This window comes from Lacerta agilis, chromosome 4 (genome assembly GCF_009819535.1).
Source record: "Lacerta agilis isolate rLacAgi1 chromosome 4, rLacAgi1.pri, whole genome shotgun sequence".
Taxonomy (NCBI): domain Eukaryota; kingdom Metazoa; phylum Chordata; class Lepidosauria; order Squamata; family Lacertidae; genus Lacerta; species Lacerta agilis.
This window is the reverse complement of record NC_046315.1, coordinates 27,846,667-27,868,798: the sequence shown is the minus strand read 5'-3', so window position 1 is coordinate 27,868,798 and position 22,132 is coordinate 27,846,667. Positions and strand designations below refer to the sequence as shown.

The 22,132-nt window shown below is 42.8% G+C and overlaps 1 protein-coding gene across 1 annotated transcript in view; it reads right to left on the bottom strand.

Moving 5' to 3' along the window:
- The window catches only part of IGSF11 (immunoglobulin superfamily member 11), a 172,764-nt gene that overhangs the window by 16,644 nt on the left and 133,988 nt on the right, over positions 1 to 22,132 (bottom strand). The window lies entirely within an intron of this gene.

Sequence of the window (22,132 nt, the reverse complement as noted above, 5' to 3'; positions counted from 1 at the left end):
CTGGATCTATACAGAGAAAAGAAACGCTAGAGAAAGAAAGGTTGTAAGAGCTCTTTATTGAAAATCCCACTGTCGGCGGATTACTGCTCTACAGGGCCATCTGTTGTCATATGTTTATAACACAGTTATAACGATGAATTTGACAAGTGTAGCTGAGTCCAGAGTTGTAGGGTTATTTAATCATCTATTTATTTAGCTAGTTAAACGTTTTGTCTTGACAGAGTGCAGATGGCCAGCTTGGGGAGGGAAAGAAGCCAGGTCCTAGGTTGGATAAACTAAACTCTGGGAGCACAAATGTAAATCACATTTCAGTTCAGGAGTGGGAATGCTGAACAGGAAACTGGCAGTGGTAAGGGAAGTCCTCTTCTACCAGCATCTGTTCACCTAGGCTTTCCCTGAGGTAGGTCTAGCTATGTTGATATATGAAGCTAATCTATTGATTTGTAATGAATTCCGTGTTTGCTTTATGCATGTAGTTTTATTGTTGATTCAACGTTGATCACTGCCATGATATTTTTTTCCCTCATGCTGGCAGATCCCCCCCCCCTCTATATATATGAACTGGCAAGGCAAGCAGGAGAAACACAAACACTACTGGATCAGGTGATGACATCACACCGTGAGACAGCTTATGAGGAAACCACAGCAAGTGATAATTAATTAATGGAAAACATTTCAAGACAGATGGATAGGAAAATGAACTTTTGCCAGAGTCTAAAATTAGTATTCATCTAGGAAAAAAAGCTTTTGGTTTATCTGCTTGTGAATGCCTGTTGGTGAATGTTTCCAAAACTTAGTTCCCAGACCTTAGCAACACCAGCCTGAACAGTTAAGATTTCTCTAACACATAAAGGACAGCTAATGAGCAGTACAGACCTTGAAGACAATAGACTGGAGAGTGAGCAACAATACACTGTGGCATGTGCTGCTGATTGGTATGAAGCACAGAGAAAGGCAAAATAATTTTTTTGGATGAACTAAGGCAGTTTCTGTGACAAAAAACAAACAAACCCACCCCTCAGGAATTGTCAGGTCAGGGTTTGTCTTTTACTTCCTGGGTAGCAGAGACCACTAATAATAAGGGCACATCCAGACCTTAGTTGTTTTAAGTCACAGGGTGGCATTGCTTCATTTAATTTTATTTGGATCCCAACCGTCTGTGCAGTTGATCAGGGCATGCAATTTTTTTTTTTTTTTGTCTCATATCACCCCCACGGAGTTTGGTAGTGCTAGGTGACAGTGACTTGCTCAGAATCATAGAGCAGGTATTTTTAAACCATGGTTAAAGTCTAACACTCTAATCACTGCATTACACTAGTTCTTTGCATACAACCTCCAGTCCATGTGTACTTTCTCCCTGTTGCTCAATGGGATGTTGTGTAGAGCCTCTGGCTTGCATACACCAGATCTGGTTTAATCTCCAAGAACAGATGAGAAAAAGGCTCCTGTCCAAAATCATGCACAACCACTACCAGTCAGGGTAGACAATGATGAGCTGGATGGAACAATGGTCCAACTCAATATAAGGTAGTTTCCTATGTGCCTATGAGTGGGGCTATAGCTTGCGCCCTAAAATACATTAACTTCTGGAAGCTCAAAGAATGAGAGTTTCATGTTCCCTAAAACCTTATGGAGGGAGAATCCAGATGGGGTGAAGGGATTGCCTGCAAGGAAAGAGGAATCACCCCAAATGGGCCGTAGCCTAAGTTAACTTAAGACAGCTCAAAGGAAAGTTTCCCATCTCTTCCTTCCCTCAGCAGCCCCAACAATGCACATTCCATGAAGTTTAGTAGGGGCCCCTGACTCCCCAGAGACTGTGGGGGTGCTCATAGGTGGCTGCAGGGGGAAGAAGAGGATTGCAAACTTTCCTTCCACAAACTTTCTTAAGTTAACTTATTTCAGGATCCAAGCCAAAGAGCCTGTGCACAAATCCTCAAAGGGGGAAAGGAAGTGGAAGCTGGCCAAAGCTGGTCATTTTCCATCAGGCTCAACAGAAAAGAGTTTTAAACAGGGCACCTTGTCAATTTCACCTCTTCCAATCAGTTCAGCTCCAGAGCCAGAAGCCAAAATAGAAGGCAGCAATCCAGTACTACACCAGTTTTCTTGGGAGGGAAAGGACTGGAGGACACTTACCTCTCTGAGGCAAAACTCTGTTAGAGATTAAGTGAGCAGCCTGGCGCTTGTTGTGAAAATCAATCAAGCCATTTCGGTGTTGAGTGGTGCTCTCAAGATGCCTGACTGATATAACCCCCTGACATTTGCCATCCTTTCCCCCTTTCCCTAAGGGGAAAAAATAAGAATTATCACTGGAGTGAGGAGGGGGCGTGGATTTGCAGCCAGAAAAGGGATCCAATGGGCTTCCTCTCATTCAGGCAAATGACTCTGGTAGCATAATTTGCCACTGAGGATCATGTAGCCCAGACTTCTCTTTGGTTGCAAATTACCGTTGCAGCGTTTTTCAAACGAGATCATGGGGTTTGTATTTCAAGGTGCTGCAAGAGTCACTTCCCAGAAAAAGGAGAGATACATTAGGTCTCTGCTGTTTTTCTGCCATCAAGAGCCATCCACTGATCTAATACGCTTTTTGTCGGAATGCAAAACTGCAGTGTCAGTTGTTAAAGCAGGTATCTTAAGGATCTCCTCCTTTGTTTACATATTGATTTAATAAAGCAAGGAAAAGCCTAAGCATATTTAGAAGTGTGGGGCGGGGGGGGGGTGGCTGGCAGAAAACAAGGGCTGTTGTTATCTTTACAACTCATTGTACATGGTTACATGCCATGTAGCGCTCTAAATAAGCAGACATATGCGACAATTAATGCTCAGAGCCACTCAAGCCTGAGAGGTTCCTCCGCATTGGAGACTGCTCTACCAACAAACATATTGGCAGCCACATCCATTACCCACAAATCTGCACTGCTCCCACCTGACACCCCTCTCTTGCAGCTGATAGCATACGTCTGGGCCAGGCAGAAACAAAGCAGAGTAACTGCCTGATTATCAAAGCCCCACTGACCCAGGTTGCTCTGAACTCAGCTGCTGTCTCTGTGAGCAACGATAAAAGCAACACAGCCTCCCTTCTCCCACAGCAGGAAGGAGTCTCTCCATCCTTGCTTGGAGGCCGCTTCCAGAGATAACTGGAGGCCTGTCTACCTTCCTCTCAATGCCAAGCTGCCCCTGACAAAGAAGAGGAGGAATCCAGAGCTTAAGACGATAAGATAAATACGCTTAAAATAGTTGTGCCCACAAAGTGGGCTTTGGTGATTCTGCCTTATTAAAAGAGTTACTTTCAGCTCCATCCTCTGCCAGCTCTGGCACTGCCCACCCAGACTTGTGGGGAAATGTGGCCCATGCCAAGAGAAAGAGTCCCTGTCCTTGAGCTGAGAACAGAAGTTTCCTTAACTGGAATACACTGAAGGAAGATACTGGACATTCTTTCGTGATTTAATGATGCTCACTAACAAGAAGGTGTTCGGATACTGTTATGTGCCTCTGGGCTTCCACTGTCAGCTCTACACAAGGATAGAGCTAGTCAATTACTAGAACAGTATTGACTGGGGACAAGAACCCTTTGCAACACACCGCACCTGTAAATTACAACAGACTTTTCAAGGAGGCCCAGAAATTGGCAGAACTGCCCTCATACCACTCATTACACAGAATGTGGGATCAAAGAATCATGTTACGGTTTGAACTCCGTGAAGCACTAGGCAGTAAAAGAGTTAAGCACCCATTCCTCACAATTCATCCTTTTCTTTTACTTTTAGCCCAACAGGCACTCTCCAAAGGTTCCCAAACTGCAACTGCATGTACACTTGCTTCTGAGTAAACTGTGCACAGGATTGGGCATCATCTTTCTATAGAAACCAAATTGCCTCCTCCTGCAATGTCCTTCTAGTTCCAGTATGGTGTAGTAGTTAGAATTTAGGACAAGGACTGAAGAGATCCAAGTTTAAATCTCAATTCATCAAAGAAGCTCACTTGCTCACTTTGGGCCAGCCAATGTCTCTGAGCCTAACCTGCTTTACAAGGTTGCTATGAGGGTAAAATGGCAGGGGGTTGGGGTGGAAAGCTGTATGCTGCATTGAATTCTTTAAAGGAAAGGCACAAGATAAATATTACTACAGCCACAATCTTGTCTCCATCCATGTTTAAAAAGAAAAAATGTAAAAATGAAAAGGAAATGTTACCACACAAAATATAGCAATAAAGCAAAGGGAGCAAATTAAGTGTGTAGCTATGTAAATCTGCACACTTGTCTGGTTTATTTAAAGTGCAGAATGTGGATTTTGCTGGCCGCTCTAGGTTTATTTGTCAGTCTCATGTGCTGTTGCCCTTCCCCCAGCCTAAACGGTGGTTGCGTTTTAGAGGATGATATCCAAGTTGTTTTGTACTATTACTGAGACTATAAATATAAGAAAGTACACCGATAGGACTAAAAATAGCAACTAGAATGACATTAGCTTGCATAAAGCTAATCAATCCCCATCAATCTCTGGGGCATGCATTAATCTCCTTCTCCTTGGTATAGCATTGCACAATTAGGTACATTATGGGAGGTTTAATGCTTTTTCTCTGATGCATCTGACACTGGCCAAGTCTAGAGACTGCTAATTTCTGAAACAGTTAGACCTTGAGGTCCCTGCACTTTCATTTGCCTGCAGAGGAATTTTGGAACAGCTGCAATAGTAAGATTCAGTGACTCTACATGCTTTGATGCATCAAGGCTGCCAGATAGGATGAGGAACCAGTTCCTAAATACACAGTAGATGCTTTCCCCTACCTATTGTACTTATTGTGATAATTCATGACAAGAAGAAAACAGTCTGTAGCTCAGCGGTAGAGCATCGGCTTTGCACGCAAAAAGTCCCAGATTAAATCCTGTCATCTCCAGGAAAGTCTGGGAAGAAACCCTACTTGAAACCCCAGAGAGCTATTTCCGGTCAGCGTAGACAGTTCTGAGCTAAAGGCAACAACTGGTCTGACTCAGTACAGGCTAGTTTTCTAATACTCCCATGTCATAGTCTTTCTAGCCCAACACAGACCATGAATGATGCACTCCATGCAGATAGGCTAACTCAGATAATAAGAAGCAAAATCACTCTTGCATAGTAACATCCACGACCAAAGAGTCTGCAACAACATCATCAAAATCTCCTCCACTTTGCAGATGAGGAACCTGACGCAAAGGACACCCCGTGAGCCAAGCTGAGATTTGAACCCCAGATGCCTAACTGCATTCTTCATTCACTCACCTTAATGACCACTACTACCTTCTCAGCCCAGCCCCGAAAGACAGTTAGGGGAGAGAATGCAGAGCGTCAAGTAAAAATCAGTAACACAGAAGCACAGAGGGCAGAAACCTAATTAAAGTTCCTCTTTGGGATCTGCAGGCAGCAGCAACACTGCTACTGCTCATGCCACTTACTCTCAAACCTCTCCCCCCACCCCCAATTTCTCTGTTTAAATTCATTCAGCAGAGCCAAGTCAGCAAAGATTCACTGTGTTGCGGATCGGTGCCAAGTGCAGTCAGCAGCAGCAGCAGCGGCAGCAGCAGCGGCAGCAGCAGCATGCACTCCTTTGCTGACACAGCAATGCAGACCCTCTGGGGAGATGAAAACTGCCAGTATCTCTGCAGAAGGATGCGTCTGCTCGCTCCCAGAATCGGAGGGTCTGCGATAGAAGCTGGGGAATCGAAACGGGTCAGGAAGGCTCTGCCAGGGGGCCTGTTCCTATTTTCTCTTTGCCGAGCCATAAAAAATACATTAATGGCCCAGCAGCCTTGTAAATGATTTATGGTCAGGAGCGTAAATTTTCTCCTCCTCCCTGAAAAAAGGTAGCATGGTGATAAACTGCCTAATAAAGGAAAACGGCTCAAGGCGCAAACATAATCAATAATAGATCAGGGGGGAAGGACCCCCAAGAGGCGTTTGGAAACATAACCCATGGGGTGTGGGCAAACCGATATGGGGTTACATAGGCTGGAATCGTCTTAAGGTCTGCACGTGTGTGCTGGAGTGTAAATAAGGATGACAAAAATGGCAGTGGGACAGATGGGTGAAGGGAAGAATCTGCTTTAGCACTGCTATGTATAGTGCTCTGAGAGCTGACACAGAGAGAAGTATCAATCAAACAAATACACTGTGGTCATTAAGATCTGGGATCTGAACATTTGCTATCAGGATCCCAATGAGCCTGCAGACTGGGGAAGCAGAAAAGTACTTAGAATTTGTTTTTTGTTGCTATATAATCACCAGAGATAATATTATTAATAATAAATCAGTGTTGTATTCCTCCAGTAATAATCACAATAACAACAACAATAACAACACCCCCTTCATGCTCTTCATAGGTTTAGAAATATTGGGAAGCAAATCAAAATTTGGTGCAGTGGCAGGCTGAGTCTCGGAGCCAGGCTCATAGAAGCAGTCTGTGTCTTCTGCATGCAATTCATTTGCTGCAACCCCAAATGCGATTTGTGGACTATAGCATTGGCACTCCTGCTCACAGAGAGTATGACTGAGCCTTAAATTCTGATATTCCCTATGAAATTAGTGTATTTGCTCCATCTTAACTAATTGTATCCACTCTGCCCCCCATGGAACTTTTGTTTTGATGCTCTTTGGCTTTCTTTGGCTCTGGAAGCTGCTGAATTTTCTTGGTGCCAACTCTCTCCTTCTTAGCCCTCACTGTCCTTGCTCCCATTTGTCTCCAGTGATGCTTTAATTGGCCTTGACAATGTGATTTGGTCTGTTAGTGAACAGGTTCCTTTGGGAGGAAGGATGGCATATAAATTGAATAAATAATAAAATAGTACACATGGTGGCATTATGCAAGGTGTCTTGCCATCACGACAGGGGTGTTCACACAGTGCATTCCACAAAGGCACCCCTCTATCTTTGTACTCAATAAGCTGCACATTCATACAGTTAGTCCTGTGTAACCTTTAACAAGTGCAGAGCCTGTGTACACAACAGCTGAGCTCTGGAAATCAACATGTGCACACTCCTTCACACAAACACTTGCACACTTGTATGAGATAGTTTATGCCTGTATTAAATGTAACATGTGAACAAGCCACATATCATTGATAAAAACACTTGTGTCACCCTGGAAAGGGGAACATTCTTCTCTACATGAAGCTACACTATGTTGTTTTAACTCATGTGTAATAGTGAATGAATCAGACAGTACCTTTGCCGTGAGTAGGAAGATGAAGACTGAATAATAATAATAAAAAACTTGGAACATGCTTGATTTAATGATGTCACCCCACTTCCCACTGACCCAGTTTGAACTACAAATTCAGCATACCCCTATAAGTACTACAGTAGCCTGAATCAGATCCCACTGCCCCCAGTTTTCCAGTGGCTCAGACTACAATCCCAAATAAAGTCACTCTCTGGATCATCACCTTGTTGTGGTGAGTGGATTTGCACGTTCCTGTGATCCTTGTGGGCAAAGCTGTCAGGAGTCTCGTACTCCCAGCAGTGTCACCCAAAAGGGTAAGGTCAAAGGGGAGGAGATAGACAAAGAATGATCCAAGAAGTCCTCAATGGCAGAACAGGTGGAAGATAACAAGCAGTATGTTACAATGGCTGTGAAGGCAGATGAAGGCTGCAGCACATAAAAATCTACCGGTCGTTGTGATATTGGAATAGAGCCTTACTGTAAAGACTGTGCATTGGTCAGCGTGCACTGATCTCGACACATAACATCATGGAAATCCATCTTCCCAAAAAAGTCTTCCCAGATAAAGTGGATTTCATAAACTGGATGGCAGAAGCAGATTTGGGGTATGGAGTCAGACCCTGTCATACTCCTGATAATGGGGAGGGGGGAGAGCCCATTGCTAGTGCAAATCACTCTTTCTATTCTAGAGGAAGGTTGAGGACTCAAATACAAAGGGCATCTTGTTGTAACCCCTGGGCAGAGGGGCATTTTGAATGCAGAGGAATGTTTTAACTTCATTAACCCAAATGTTTATCAGTGCCAAAGACATATCTTCCTATTAAACACCCTTTGCAAATGAATGCAATCAGAGGGATAGAGATTTTCTGCCAGGAGGACAGAAGTCAACAGCAATTAAACACAAGTAAGTGCCACTTACTGAAACAGTTACTTCAGCCTCTCTTGCTCCCCTCCGCCACTTTCCAATTCATTGTTTTTGCGTGGTAAATGTTATGTAAGAAATATCCTGCTAAAAACTTGAGTGGAACGTGACAAGTCTCAACACCTGATACAGTGCTCACCAGACAGAAATAAGATACACATAACCTTATGATTCTACGATATGCTGACTTTGTTACATTAAAAAAAAAGTCTGGCCTGAAAGAGAAGGACCAAAGCTCAGTGGCACAGCATCTGCTTTGTATGCAGAAGGTCTCAGGTTTAATCCATGGCATCTCCAGGTAGGGCTGGGAGAGAATCCCACCTGAAACCCTGAAGAGCTGCTGCCAGTCAGTGGTCTGACTCAGTACAAGGCTGCTTCCCATATTCCTAAATAAAGAGTGTGTGTATATTCTAAACTAATTTGCATATGGCAACAAACTGCCAAAGTAAGTACAATTCCACTAGGACTTGCAATTGATTCAGAGAATTTTAGACTGCAGCCCTAGTCACAGTAGGGAATAAGCAGAACAAACCCTGCAGAAGACCCAAAGATTTACCGCAATTTGGTCAAACTTCTGATTTAAATGGGAGCAAGATTTTAATTTGTGCCAGAAAATGGAGCTGATTTAATAAAATCAATCATTAAAAATGGCAGCCACATTTGCTAATTGATCCTGTGATGCCTCTTTCCACCACAGAAAGAGCAACTGATTTTCTCTAGAAAGCATGGCATGGGATACCTCCGAGATGCACTCCTATAACCCTTTACAGGATGGAAAATGGAACAGTACCAAACTGATGGTGAATATTCTAGATCACTTAATGCAGAATAATTATCCTTGGTACCATTAACCATCCTTTCAACCCTGCTAATATATGTTTACTGTAAAGTGAGGTTTTTAATCTATTTTGGTGATTCTGAGTATAGAACTAGGACACGGATTAATTAATGCAGAGTATAAAAGTGTGGTCTTGTGTGTGATGTGTGAGCCATTTGCTCCTGAATCACAAGGATGCGATAACACAATCCATCATTCATCATAGTAAGAAGAGTGCAATACATAACCCCTACACCTTAGTGCTAGTCACCTTTGTTCCTGTCAGAAGAAATGGGGAAGGGAGTGTAACTCAGTGGCAAAGGATTTATAGAACTGGCAGCTGCATGTGCAAATCATTGTGCAAGCAAATGTAAACAGCTTTTAAAGAGGGGGTGTAAGAAGCCAGTGATTTCCATTCCAAGAAGCCTTCGTCACAATCAGCGCTGCTTCTGTTCCGCAGCAGTTTGGTCCCCCCCGCCCCCAAGTACTGTGCTATTTGTCTCACTGTCCACTATTTAATGTAATTTATGTAAGCTACAAATTCAATGATGTAATTATTTCCACATCGTTAATTTCAACGCAAAGGCCAGTCATTTCAATGCAAATGAAACACAATTTAAATTGGTGGTGTATGTGTGTGTGTTCATCATTTACTGTTTGCAGACTAAAAACAGCAGTAGCAGCAGCAGCAAATATTGATTAGTATTTGCTAGATTTATTTCCTTTTGCAGACATGGGACAAATAAACAAACACTGGCAATTCCCATTTCTGTTTCCATCTTAATTCTTGGACAATCCTAAGTGTGTGGGGGGCTAGATGGGTGCATGCACATAACCTGTTGAGATAATCTGCAGATATTTGTCGCACTCCACAGCTTCCATGGATATCCAAACATGAGCCAGAAAAGAGGGAAACTCCACAGAATAAATGAACAATATACTAAGGGGCATGCTTTGCACACAGGTTTCAGGTTCTATCCCCAGATCTCCAAGGAAGGCTGGGAACATACCATGTCTGAATCCCTGAAGGCTTCTGCCAGTTGGTGTAACTAGTGATTCTCAAAGGGAGTGGTGTGCCACACTGGTGTGGCAGGAGAGGATGGCAAGTGGGATGGGAAGATTCAAGGACAAAGACACATTTAAACATTATGGTATGGTATGTTGTATGGTGTGTGTGGTGTGGTGTGGTGTGGTGTGGTGTGGTGTAGTATGGTAGGGTAGGGTAGGATATGGTATGGTATGGTATGGTATGGGGGGGGGGGAATTGGGGGGGATATACTACCAGTCTTCAAGAGCATTGGCTATTCTTCTATAATTCTCCATGACATATTTTTGTGAAATGGGATTTCCAACAACTCCAGGCACGCCTGGAAGAAGCGGACCATTAGGATCCCTTCCAGTCGGGATTCAGGCCTCATCATGGGACTGAAACTGCCTTGGTTGCACTGGTCGATGATCTCCGGCGGGCTAAGGACAAAGGTGAGAGCTGTTTCCTAGTTCTGCTGGATCTCTCAGAGGCTTTAACATCCTTCAACCGTAACATCCTTCTGGACCGTCTAGAGGGGCTGGGAGCTGGGGGCACTGTTATACAGTGGTTCAGCTCCTTCCTCCTGGGCCGTGTTCAGAAAATGGTGGTGGGGGATGAGTGTTCAGATCCCTGGGCTCTCACTTGTGGGGTGCCTCAGGGTTCTGTCCTCTCCCCCATGCTTTTCAACATCTACATGCAGCCGCTGGGAGAGATCATCAGGGGGTTTGGGATGGGTGTTCATCAGTATACGGATGATACCCAGCTCTACCTCTCTTTCAAATCAGAACCACTGAAGGCGGTGAATGTCCTGTGTGAGTGCCTGGAGGTGGTGGGAGGATGGATGGCGCCTAACAGATTGAGGCTGAATCCTGACAAGACAGAAGTACTGTTTGGGGGGGACAGGAGGCGGGCAGATGTGGAGGACTCCCTGGTCCTGAATGGGGTAACTGTGCCCCTAAAGGACCAGGTGCACAGCCTGGGAGTCATTTTGGACTCACAGCTGTCCATGGAGGTGCAGGTCAATTCTATGTCCAGGGCAGCTATTTATCAGCTCCATCTGGTACGCAGGCTGAGATCCTATCTGCCTGCGGACTGTTTTACCAGAGTGGTGTATGCTCTAGTTATCTCTCGCTTGGATTACTGCAATGCGCTCTATGTGGGGCTACCTTTGAAGGTGACCTGGAAACTACAACTAATCCAGAATGCGGCAGCTAGACTGGTGACCACATAACACCGGTCTTGAAAGATCTACATTGGCTCCCAGTATGTTTCCAAGCACAATTCAAAGTGTTGGTGCTGACCTTTAAAGCCCTAAACGGCCTTGGTCCAGTATACCTGAAGGAGCGTCTCCACCCCCATCGTTCTTCCCAGACACTGAGGTACAGTGCTGAGGGCCTTCTGGCAGTTCCCTCACTGTGAGAAACCAAGTTACAGGGAATCAGGCACCCGCCCTGTGGAACACCCTCCCACCAGATGTCAAAGAGAAAAACAACTACCAGACTTTTAGAAGACATCTGAAGGCAGCCCTTTTTAGGGAACCTTTTAATGTTTAACAGACCATTGTATTTTAATATTTTGTTGAAAGCTGCCCAGAGTGGCTGGGAAAACCCAGCCAGATGGGCGGGGTATAAATAAATAAATAAATTATTATTATTATTAATATGAAAGATCAGAAAAGAGGAAGGCTTCTTTGTGTTGATGAGGAGAAAAAAGTTTCTCTCAAATTAGAACTAATATAAATGAGATTACTAGGCAAAGGAAGCACACGCCTCTCATTGAGTTGATATACTTAAGGTACACCTGTAAGAGGCTTGTTTATCATTATATTTTGGGAATGATTCATGTTCTTACATAGCTGCATTGCCTTATACTTTCTGGATGTCCCATGATCACATTATAAAGTAGTTGTGTTCTATGTTATGAATCAAGCACTGCTAGGAGTTGTTTTCCAGTGTATTTCTTATCAATTTAAAAATTGGTGTGGCACAAGAGAAAAAAGTGTGAAAAGTCTGAAAATGTGGCCCAGAGGAAAAAAAAGTTTGAGAACCACTAGTATAGACAATACTGAGCTAGATGGACCACTGGACTGAAACAGTATTAGGCTGCTTCCAACGCTCCTAACTAAAGTGTGAAGAGTAAGAGCAACTCATTCCTGGTTCTCAAAACCAGCCCACTTTGTTTTGTCTCTGCACTTCAGATGTCAACATCCTCTCCACTGGGACTCTGTAACAGGCCTCAGGTGGGACTGCTCTCTGCTCCCATTATGACTGTCTGGGAAAACCCAAGCTATCTTGCCGATGACGCAAATGCATGCTCCAGAAATAACAAGGCACCAATATGTTTAAACAAACAACTCTCTCTTCTGAATTATGCATTGCTTCATCACACCCATGTGATAGCACATATAAAAATGAATAAAATGGATTGTATACAATGGTGGCTTTGCCAGCGTTCCAAGTGGTCCCGCTTGCACAAGACAGGATACTCCATTTTCTCCAATCCCCCGCCCCACCCATCACTGCACTTCATGCCATTTCTCACTCTATTCCAGAGGGTCATCAAACTTCAGAAGCAGCTTTATGGAAGGGATGGAGGACTTAAATGGAATTGTGGAGGGAAGCCTAGCCAAAATTGGGTACCCAGGCTTGCATGAGTAAATGCACTTTCTGTTAAGGCAATGCCATCACTGGATACAATTCTACAATGATAAAGATAAAATTATTATAAATACAAGCTATTTCATAAATGCTCCCCCGCTCATTTTCTTATTAACCATACTATTTTAATGCTGTTTCATGTACTTTAGGCATCATGGCACTATGGTATATTTTGCATTTTAGCTTTGGGAAAAAAATCAATCACCAGGCATGCATATAATTAGTATTCATTCTCGGAGGTTAACTAATCATCATGTTTGGGTACACTGCTGCCTAGAGGGTTCTCCCCCCCCCCAACTTCCCATAAAGTAGCATGGCATGCCTTTGCCATCATGGTTTATACACCTAAACTCCATTGTTATCCTAAAGGAAAACCTAGACACCATGGGCCATATTTGCCCCACTGCCAAATGAGTTGTGTGGCCTCAGAGACAACCTCAACTTGTCACTTAAAACACACACACCAGTTTTAAAATAAATGTTTATTGGATAGCTGCAATGACTTCCTCACTGTGATATCCATGACACAAAATGTTTGTAGCCCCCAAGGTCTACATTTAAAATAAAAATTTTTAACTGACCACTTCTGCAGGGACCTTGCTGCGATTTTGTGAAGCCAACGTATTTTGATTTTACTGAATTGAATAATGAAGATGTTGTAAAACAGCACAGGGCATGCACTAAGATCTACAAGATTAGCCCTTCCTGTGGTCCCATCGATGAGGCAAGCTCAGTGCAGTGACTTGAGTCAGCACAGGGCCTTCTCTGTGGTGGCACTTGGGCTGTGAAATTCCTTTTCCCTGGAAGTACGGATGCTGCCATCATTTACTTTTTAGTTGCTGGCTGAAAACTTGCCTATTCAGCCAGTTATTATATTTTTCTGGGTGCTGATTTAGTATGTGAAAATGGTCAGCATGCTGTTTTATTGTACTGCAGTTAACATTTATTTGTTTTACTTATTTTACTTTTTGCTTTACTTGTAACCCACTCTGGTATCATCGGCTAATGAAGGGCCGGATACAATCTGAATAAAATTCAGAGGAACTTTCAGTAATGATGGGCAAGACATCTTTCAAGGAAGCTTGTCCACCATTACTGATATTCCCACTGAAAATCCTCAAATAATGTGGAGTTCCCAGAAAAGGAGAACGGCAGTGCCCAGTTTTGTTAAAAGACTAGTGGCAGGGTTGTTGATGCCATTTCACCAGGTATGAGGAGCCTGTGGCGGTCTAGATGTTGCTGGACTACAACTCTCACAATTCCTGACCTTCGTCTGGGACTGGTGGGATTTGGAGTTAAACAACATCTGGAGGGCCACAAATTTCACTTCTAATATCTCTAACTGTGATTCAGTATATTCCTATACTAACGAATAAATGAATAAAGAATGAAACTTTATAGTTTAAATCTACCACAATATAAATACAGGAAACAGTTACTTTGACATACAGTGCTACCTCGTGTTACGTACTAAATCTATTCCGGAGGTCCGTTCATAACAGGAAACTGCTCATAACACGAGGTGCACTTTCTCTAATGGCACCTCCTGCTGCTGCTGTGCCGCCAGAGCGCGACTTCCGCTCGCATCCCGGGTCAAAGGTCATAACAAAGGGCATCTACTTCTGGGTTAGCGGAGTGCGTAACGCGCAGCATTCATAAGGGGGACGGTACGTAACACGAGGTACCACTGTATTAAACAAATTTATGCTGTGTGAATTAATTCAGCACTATCTGCTGCTTAAGTCCGGGCTGAAACTCACATCATATGCCTGCACCTGAGGTTTGCTCTTTTTTCAGCATTCCTGGACCATCTATCCTATATTCCTCTGTCCTCAGTGAGTTCCCTTCCATCCTCCAGATTATGCAGTTCCTCCAGCTTCTTTTCCTGCTGTTGCTGTTGCCTTATTCATCTTTTACGGTTCTTCTCTATTCTTAACACATCACCTGCCTGTGACCTCTGACTTGCCTATTTGACCAGAATTTGTGTGTTGTTTTCATAATAACAGCATGACTTGCTTGCCCACTCTCTTTCCTCTATCCAAAAATCCAGACATGGCCTGACATTTTTCCAAGTCTCTAAACACACACCAGTGTGAAGCCATTTTTATCATCCTCAAATTCTTAGTTTTAAGACATATTTCTCCTTAATAAGCTCCATAAATGTATAATGCTTGAACTTTCTATTTATACCTGTTATACATCTAAAAGTTATCCCAAAGGACCAGACCATTTTGTTCATATGTTTTCCTCGTGACACACGACAAGCCAGTAAAATGTCAACTAAACGCTTCAGAAAGTTTTAAAAGAAGGCTGCAGGAACAGAAGCTTAGGATGGGAACATGTGACCTCATCATACATCTTTAATACACAAAAATGCTTTCAAATGTAAGAAAGAGGCACAAATGTCTCAACTCACATTTGATTCTTTATATTAAAATATGGCGATTTATTTAAAATCATTTCTTCCTTCCTTTTTTAATGTTTGTTCTTTAGTCAAACATTATTTGCATTGAAAGTTGTGAAACCTATATTTTCAGACAAATAAGACTGGAAGCATCTCTGAGAGCTATTTCAGCAAGGCTTGGCTTGTGCTTCATGTTCTGCTTCTCCTGTATGTCTAATGAGTAACTTTTGCAGCTTTTCTGGTGAAGAGATGTGCAATCTCCTAAGGCTGGGGCAGATGGCATATATTGCCTTGTGAAGAATGGAAATGTTCCTGGGCTTGGTTAGGTCCTACATTTGGGACAAACTGAAACTTTATGGAAGGGGAGGCACCCTACCATCTAACTATCCTACAAGTGTGGGAAACGAAAGCCCTCACTGTTGTCAAATATGGGTGACAAGATCTTACATGGCAGGTTCTAGGACTGTGTCATGGCTCAAATAAAGGTCTGCCTGAAAGTGTCAAGCACTCCGATGGCTAATCTGTAATGTGGATTTACAACCAGTCCTGCTCTGCCCCGTCTTGAAGGCTTAGGATACAAAGTGAGCTAAACAAAGGAATACATTCTAAATGAATAAGGGAAATTGCAGTAGAACCACTATTTCCTTTAACATTTCAACTTGGGAGGAGAGGGAGTGGGAATAGGATTTTCAGCAAGTTTTTCTCAGTGATATTCCTCAGGGACTCCTTATGGCAATTGCCAAGTAATTAAGGAGGAGAGAACTACGGTAAGCCTTTATAACCCAAAGTACATGCAGAAAAACAAAGGGAGCTCATTCTGCCTTTACCCATAGCCCGAAATTAAACAAACTGCAATCAATACATGAACAATATATCTTTTTTTTAAAAAAAAAAATCTTCTCCATTCAAACATTTGGGGGGGGGGGAGAGAAAAATGAAAACGGAGACATTCCAGTTGAAGGAGATCTATGTGGTAGAATTCATCAGGCTGATTCTCTGCTCCCACAGGAAAGAAGAGAAACGTGGTTGCATGACCTGGCCAAGGCAATGCCAGGGCCAAAATAATTGGCTGTGAATTGAAGCAAAAGGAATGGGCAGTGAATTGGGGGGGGGGGGGTTGCTTCAGAAGCAAGGCAACACCTGAGCTTGCCAGGAAAGGGCCTGACTTCTTCCTGTAACTGTGTGAAATGCCAAAAGGAGCACACAATTGAAGCTAGCTGGTGCAACAAGAAAACTGAAGCAGCCAAGTGACCTGCAAGCTGTGTGCTGGGCCTTAGTACATTCTGCAAGTATTCTAGAAATAATGATGCTTAAATCCTTACCAAAGCAATGGAACCCTGGGAGAGAGGAGTGGAGATAAACCAGACAGTGAAGATTTGGGGGAGGTGGGGGATGCTAAGTTATCAGCAGCCTTTTCATTAACAACCCTGGGAAGGATCTTGGGAACCTGAAGACTCACTGCCATAAGATATGGTGATGGCCAGGAGCTTAGATGGCTTTTTAGAAAGGATCAGACAAATTTCAGCAGCCACCTACAAATGGCTATTAGCCATGATAAGTAGAAGCTACAACAAACTCTTGCAGTGTGGAATGCGCCTCTTCAGGCCATCCAGCCATGGCCTCCTCCAGGATAGTTCCTCTCCCTAATTTTCCATACTCCCTTCCACCAACAGCCAGGCAGCATTCTGTGCCATTGAGCATGCTCAGTCCTCTTTAGGCCATTTTGGTTTCCCCCAGCCTTTAAGAGCCACCCTCTGTAATGTTTTCCTGAAGCCTGCTGACACCTCCGTCATGGGTGTAGGCTGGTTTCCATAATCCCTGACCATAGGTCATGTTGGCTCAGATGATGAGTCTCTGAGTCCAACAACATCTGGAATGCTTCAGGTTGGCTACTCCTGCACCAGATGGATGTTGGATTAATCAAACAAGGCAGTTCTTATGTCCATAGCTGAAGTAGGAGGGAATGGGTCCCATCCCCTGTATGGGAAATTCTCATTTCCCATTCAAAGTGTTTTTTCAGAAACAAAAATCCACCTACAGGTTTTCTTACAGCAGGACATTTAGCGTTGTCCAGCTCTAAGCCCTGAAGGGTAAACAGCTTTCTTTCTCAAGTCTTTCAAAGAGTAAATTCCTTCACTGGAAACTTTGGATACATGTTAAACTTTAATGTTAAATTTGGGATTAAAAATTCATTTCGAATTCTTACATTTGGAAGGTTTGTAAATGAGTTGCATTATTAAAAATGCAGAATAGCAATGCACTGTATGCACAAATGCATCTGCCAGGCCCGTCCTGCTATGCGGTCAACAGAATGTGCCACCCTCGCATCCAGTGTTTGTAATTTGCAGAATAAATGGAAAGAAGCAGCAGGGAAGACTTCTGAATGAAAAATCTATCTCCTTGTACATGTCAGCAACCAATGCAAATCTTATTACATTCCTCAGTCAGCACCAACCAGAGAAAGTGGGAGTGGGGAGAATACAGAATTACAAGATCCATTTTCTTATAGAAGTAAAGAGCTTACATGGGTGAGACATGTTTTCATGCTCCACTCCCATGAAATGTCTGTATGGAGGTTCTGATCTGAAACTATTAAATCTAAGTATGAACGCATGCCAGTATGGTCACTGTTTTGGTACATTATGCCCTCCTGGATATTAACTTCACACACTGGGATCAGCAATGGTCATGCATGCAGTCTGCATAGCCTTTTCCATTTCAAAGCTGGGAATGAGGTGTATTCCTTACTAAGGATTTTCTTCTTTACTTCTAAAATGGCATCACAAAACTAAACCAACAACAATGCCACGCAGTCATTTCTTGCCAAAGCCCTGCCTTCTATGTGTTTCCCAATTAATTTCAACAGAATCATATAACTGACAAATGGGGGTAAAATGGATGTGTGGAATATTTCGCTCTGTTGAAAAGGGTGGGGAAACTCTAGCAAGATGGGTAGCTACATGGGACATATCAGAGCATCTGCACCCCTTAGAAATCTGGATTGGAGGAAGATATTACACACAGAGTAGCTTCACACGCAACACTAAGCCAAACCATAATAAACAAGTGAGGCTGAGGGTTTCCCAAAAGGAGATCACAGCTGCTATGTTCCTCCCCCAAGTTTCCTGCTGCAAGCTAAGGCATTGTTTGGCATAGTATGTCGCCTGAAACCAGCCTCATGGTTTATCTCTCCCAGACCAACCACAAGCTGCAAACCCAAGAAGCAAGACAAACGCTGAGTCCAGGTTCAGGTGACATGCTATCTCAAACCACAGCTTAGGGTGCAGCAGTGCAACAGCAGCAAAATGAGCAGCTATGATCTCATCTCCAGGACCCAGCACATTAATGCGTTAAGCCACACCCACCAAAAGTGGTTTGACTTTCCTTTCACCCTGGCCTGTTTCAGGTCAATTTCTAGTTACCTTCAGCTCCCTCTAATCACCAAAAAATATAGGGGCACTAATCACAACACTGGTTATGACTTTCAAGTGTTTGCTGAAGACTCTTCTTTGCTGTCAGGCTTATGGAGGCAATTGCCACACACACTCCCCCACAACACAACACAACAAAACATGCTCTGCAACAGTCAGCTGGTATATTGCTCTCATTGTATTTTAAATTTTGTGAATCATTCTGATTTCCTTTTAAATGAAATTGTGGTATACAAATATTTTTTATAAATAAATATAATAAGCATGTCTTCAAGGGCACTTGCTTTGGAACCTAGGCTGCATGTAGTGGTGTGCCAGTTTATTATATGCCCAGGCTGATTGCTAGTCTTGAATAGCACATAAAAGATAAACCAGCAAAAAATAGCAGAGCAGTTACAGAGCCTCACTTAGAGTCCATCAGCTCCTCTTCCAATCTCCAAATGCAAACAAGGAATTGTCTATTTCATGAACACGAGACTCTCATTCAAAAACCTTTTCTAAACTGCACAGAGCTCCAAATGGTGCCCTGGCTCATCCTTTGACAAGATTAGACCGCAAGGAAGTTCCACAAATGAGCAACAGCCCATATTGGTGACCTATGTATCACTGTTGCCAACCAGACAGTATTACCGGACCTGAACAATGCCTCTCCCTGGCCCAGTCCATCTGCATGGTGGAGAGAGCCAGCATGCCTATGCACCCCACTCACTTCATGTTTCTGCCCCTCTACCAATATCTCCGGACGGATACTTACATCAAGCCTTAATGTGTCAACGCTAAGGTGTCCAACATGTGTGGACTCTGATAGAATGGCCAATGATTACATTTTGTCCATGAGAACAGCATATACAGTACAAGCAAGCTGTATTTGAACAGACACACGTGGATGTCCAGGGAGTCTGGAGGCAGGGCAGAAGCACCAAGTACCTCTCTCCATCCAGGCAGTCAAGAGGAATTATCACAGTTCAATGACATAATCCAGCCAGGGCAATGAGAGCTGGGAGACTTATGGAGCAGAGTCAGTGAGGAATGTGGCCTAGGAAAGAGGCATGGCCTGTGGAGAGTCCAAAAGAGAAGAGAGGGGGCTGTATTTGGTACCCTGGTTTGAGGTTCCCCACCCCTGCTCTCAATTTTGTGAGGCTCTGCCTGTGGCCCAGTACTTTCTTCTTTGATCCACAGTTGAAGCATCATATTTTGTTTTGGCTCTCCTGACATGTTACAGCTCTTCTTCCCCACACTCCATCCCTTAATACTGCCAACTGAGCCATTTTGTTTAGAAATCAAAATGGCAGGCCTGTTAGCTGACCCGTGAACACATTTTTCAGCCCTATTGTACCCCCAGTTCTATAAAATGATGATTTCCTTTTCTTATCCTACAATACCATGAAAGGTTACATGCTGTACATCAGCCTTCATCAACTGGGTGCCCTGCAGATGTTTTGGTCCACAACTCCCATCTGCCATAGCTGTTTTATTGGATTTATCACATAATGGCAGAGAGATTCATGAGTGGGTGGATTCATCATGTATGGGCAGAGAGGAGTTCATGTGGGCTGGGCTGATGGGAATTGTAGTACAAAACATCTGCAGGTCACCTGGTTGCCAAAGGATGGAATGCATAACATTGACCAAGAAGCAGAAACTGCTACAGAGATTGTGAGGTCATAGTATAAACAATGGGAGTTTGATGCAAATGTTAGCTAGAAGCCTACATTTCAGTGTAAACAGTGTGTTGAGCAACACGTGCACCTGGAAAAGAATACATTAAATATATATTTCCAGACCATTCAGAAACTAAATTATAGCTTTCTACTGGCAAGTAATCCCAGTGTCAGGTGGGAAATCTAGCAGGAAGGAGAAAGTTTGTTCTGGCAACTCTAACAGTCAATGACAAAGTATCTCCTTTAAGACAAAATGGAACACACGTTAAAGATAAAAACAAAATAAAAAGGGAGGCATCTTCCCCTGATTTATGCACGACAGTGATTTTACTGTATACCAAAAGTTTAGACTAAAACCTGCGTTTAAGCTCTCATAAGCAAAGAATTAATAATAATCCTTTAAAAACTTCTAAAACTTTTCAAGGTGTTCGTTTAAGGTGATTTAATCTAAAAATGTTGAAACACTTTTATAACTTTGATCCTTATTTAAAAGAGGAGGGAAAGGCAGCAATTTCTAAAGGCTTAAAATTATAAAAGCATTTTTTAAAATAATAATAATAATAATAATAAACAACTTGCACTGAGCTGGATACTAATGAAAGATTGCCTCAAAATGCATATAGCATCTTCAGGAGAGGGATTTTCCTTAAGACCTAAATTTTCTATCCATGTCTGTTGCTCTCACAATAATTATCAGATCCCCCACCTGATGCCCCCCTGCATTTTAAACAGAGATGCTTTTAACACAATGCCAGGTTTGATCTTATATGCTACCTATCATAAAGGAAATGCTAAATCATACAAAAATACTTTTTTTTTTTGAGAATCATGAGTGGTTACTAAGGAGAGAGCCTTTTCAATGGTGGTTCCTGGATGATGGCATGCCCTCCCCAACAAATCTCACCTGGTGACTACATTAAGATCCTTTCACCACCAAGTTAAGTCAAGACCATTTTATTCTTCCAGGGTTTTTGGTTTTTTGCCCTTGGAACAGATTCACTGTATTGGGTTTTTTATGCTGTTTATACTGTTTGTGCAGGTTTTTAAGCAGGAAACTGAATGCCTGATTTTTTAGTGGTTTTAATTGAACTCTGTGTGGATCTCCCAGAGGACTTTGTTGATTAGGCAATCAACAAATTTTGTAAATAAATAAGTAAATGATATCAACCGCTTCTATCCAAGCAAGAACACCAGAAAAGGAAGAGCAGCCTGGAGCCATCAAGATATAAATTCCTGGTTTCAGGTCATCTCTTTGTTGTGGTGCTGTCAAACTGATCTTCCTCCCTTACCTTTCACTCCCTTTTGTGTGTCTTTGTAGTTTTTAAGTGCAGGGCATGTGTCTTGTTTTCATTTTTGTATAGTGCCTGCCAGTAGCACAATATTAAGCTTTTTAAAATTTTTGATAGATGCAAGCTGTTTGAAGATACCCCCCCCCTCGAAAAGTGGGATGAAACAAGCAATGTGTATAATTCAGAGTATTTACTGCATCGAGGAGCGTAGAGAAGGGCTGCACAACAAACAAGTTAACTTCTCAAAGTAAAAAAATAAATAGATTAAAAATAGTCGACAAGGAATTGCTGCAATAATTTGTCCATGCTACACAGAGAACTGACAGTAACTACCATTCCTAGTAATGCTAAAACGAAACCTTATATTTATATATATTCTTTTTTATCCTGTAGGATGCCAAAATGATAACATAGCCGGCATAAAAATTACAGCATGCAGAATCATAGCTTTTTAAGGCTGAAATGCAGCCTTCCCCGGGGGCTGAACGTGGCAACTCTATAGCAGTGGAAAAGATAAATTACGAAATATCATATCAAATTGAAAATGAAGAACTACGAGCTGAAAGAAGCCAGACCAGAGTTACATCCTGCCTTTAGAACACACAGACACACACACTCCATTGCATTTTTTAATAACCACAAAAGCCAAGCAATCCTCCCTCCACCCACAGCACACCCGCTGCCTCTGATAACACAGAAGTATTGGCTCCACATTTTGGGAGGCCATAGAGGGCAA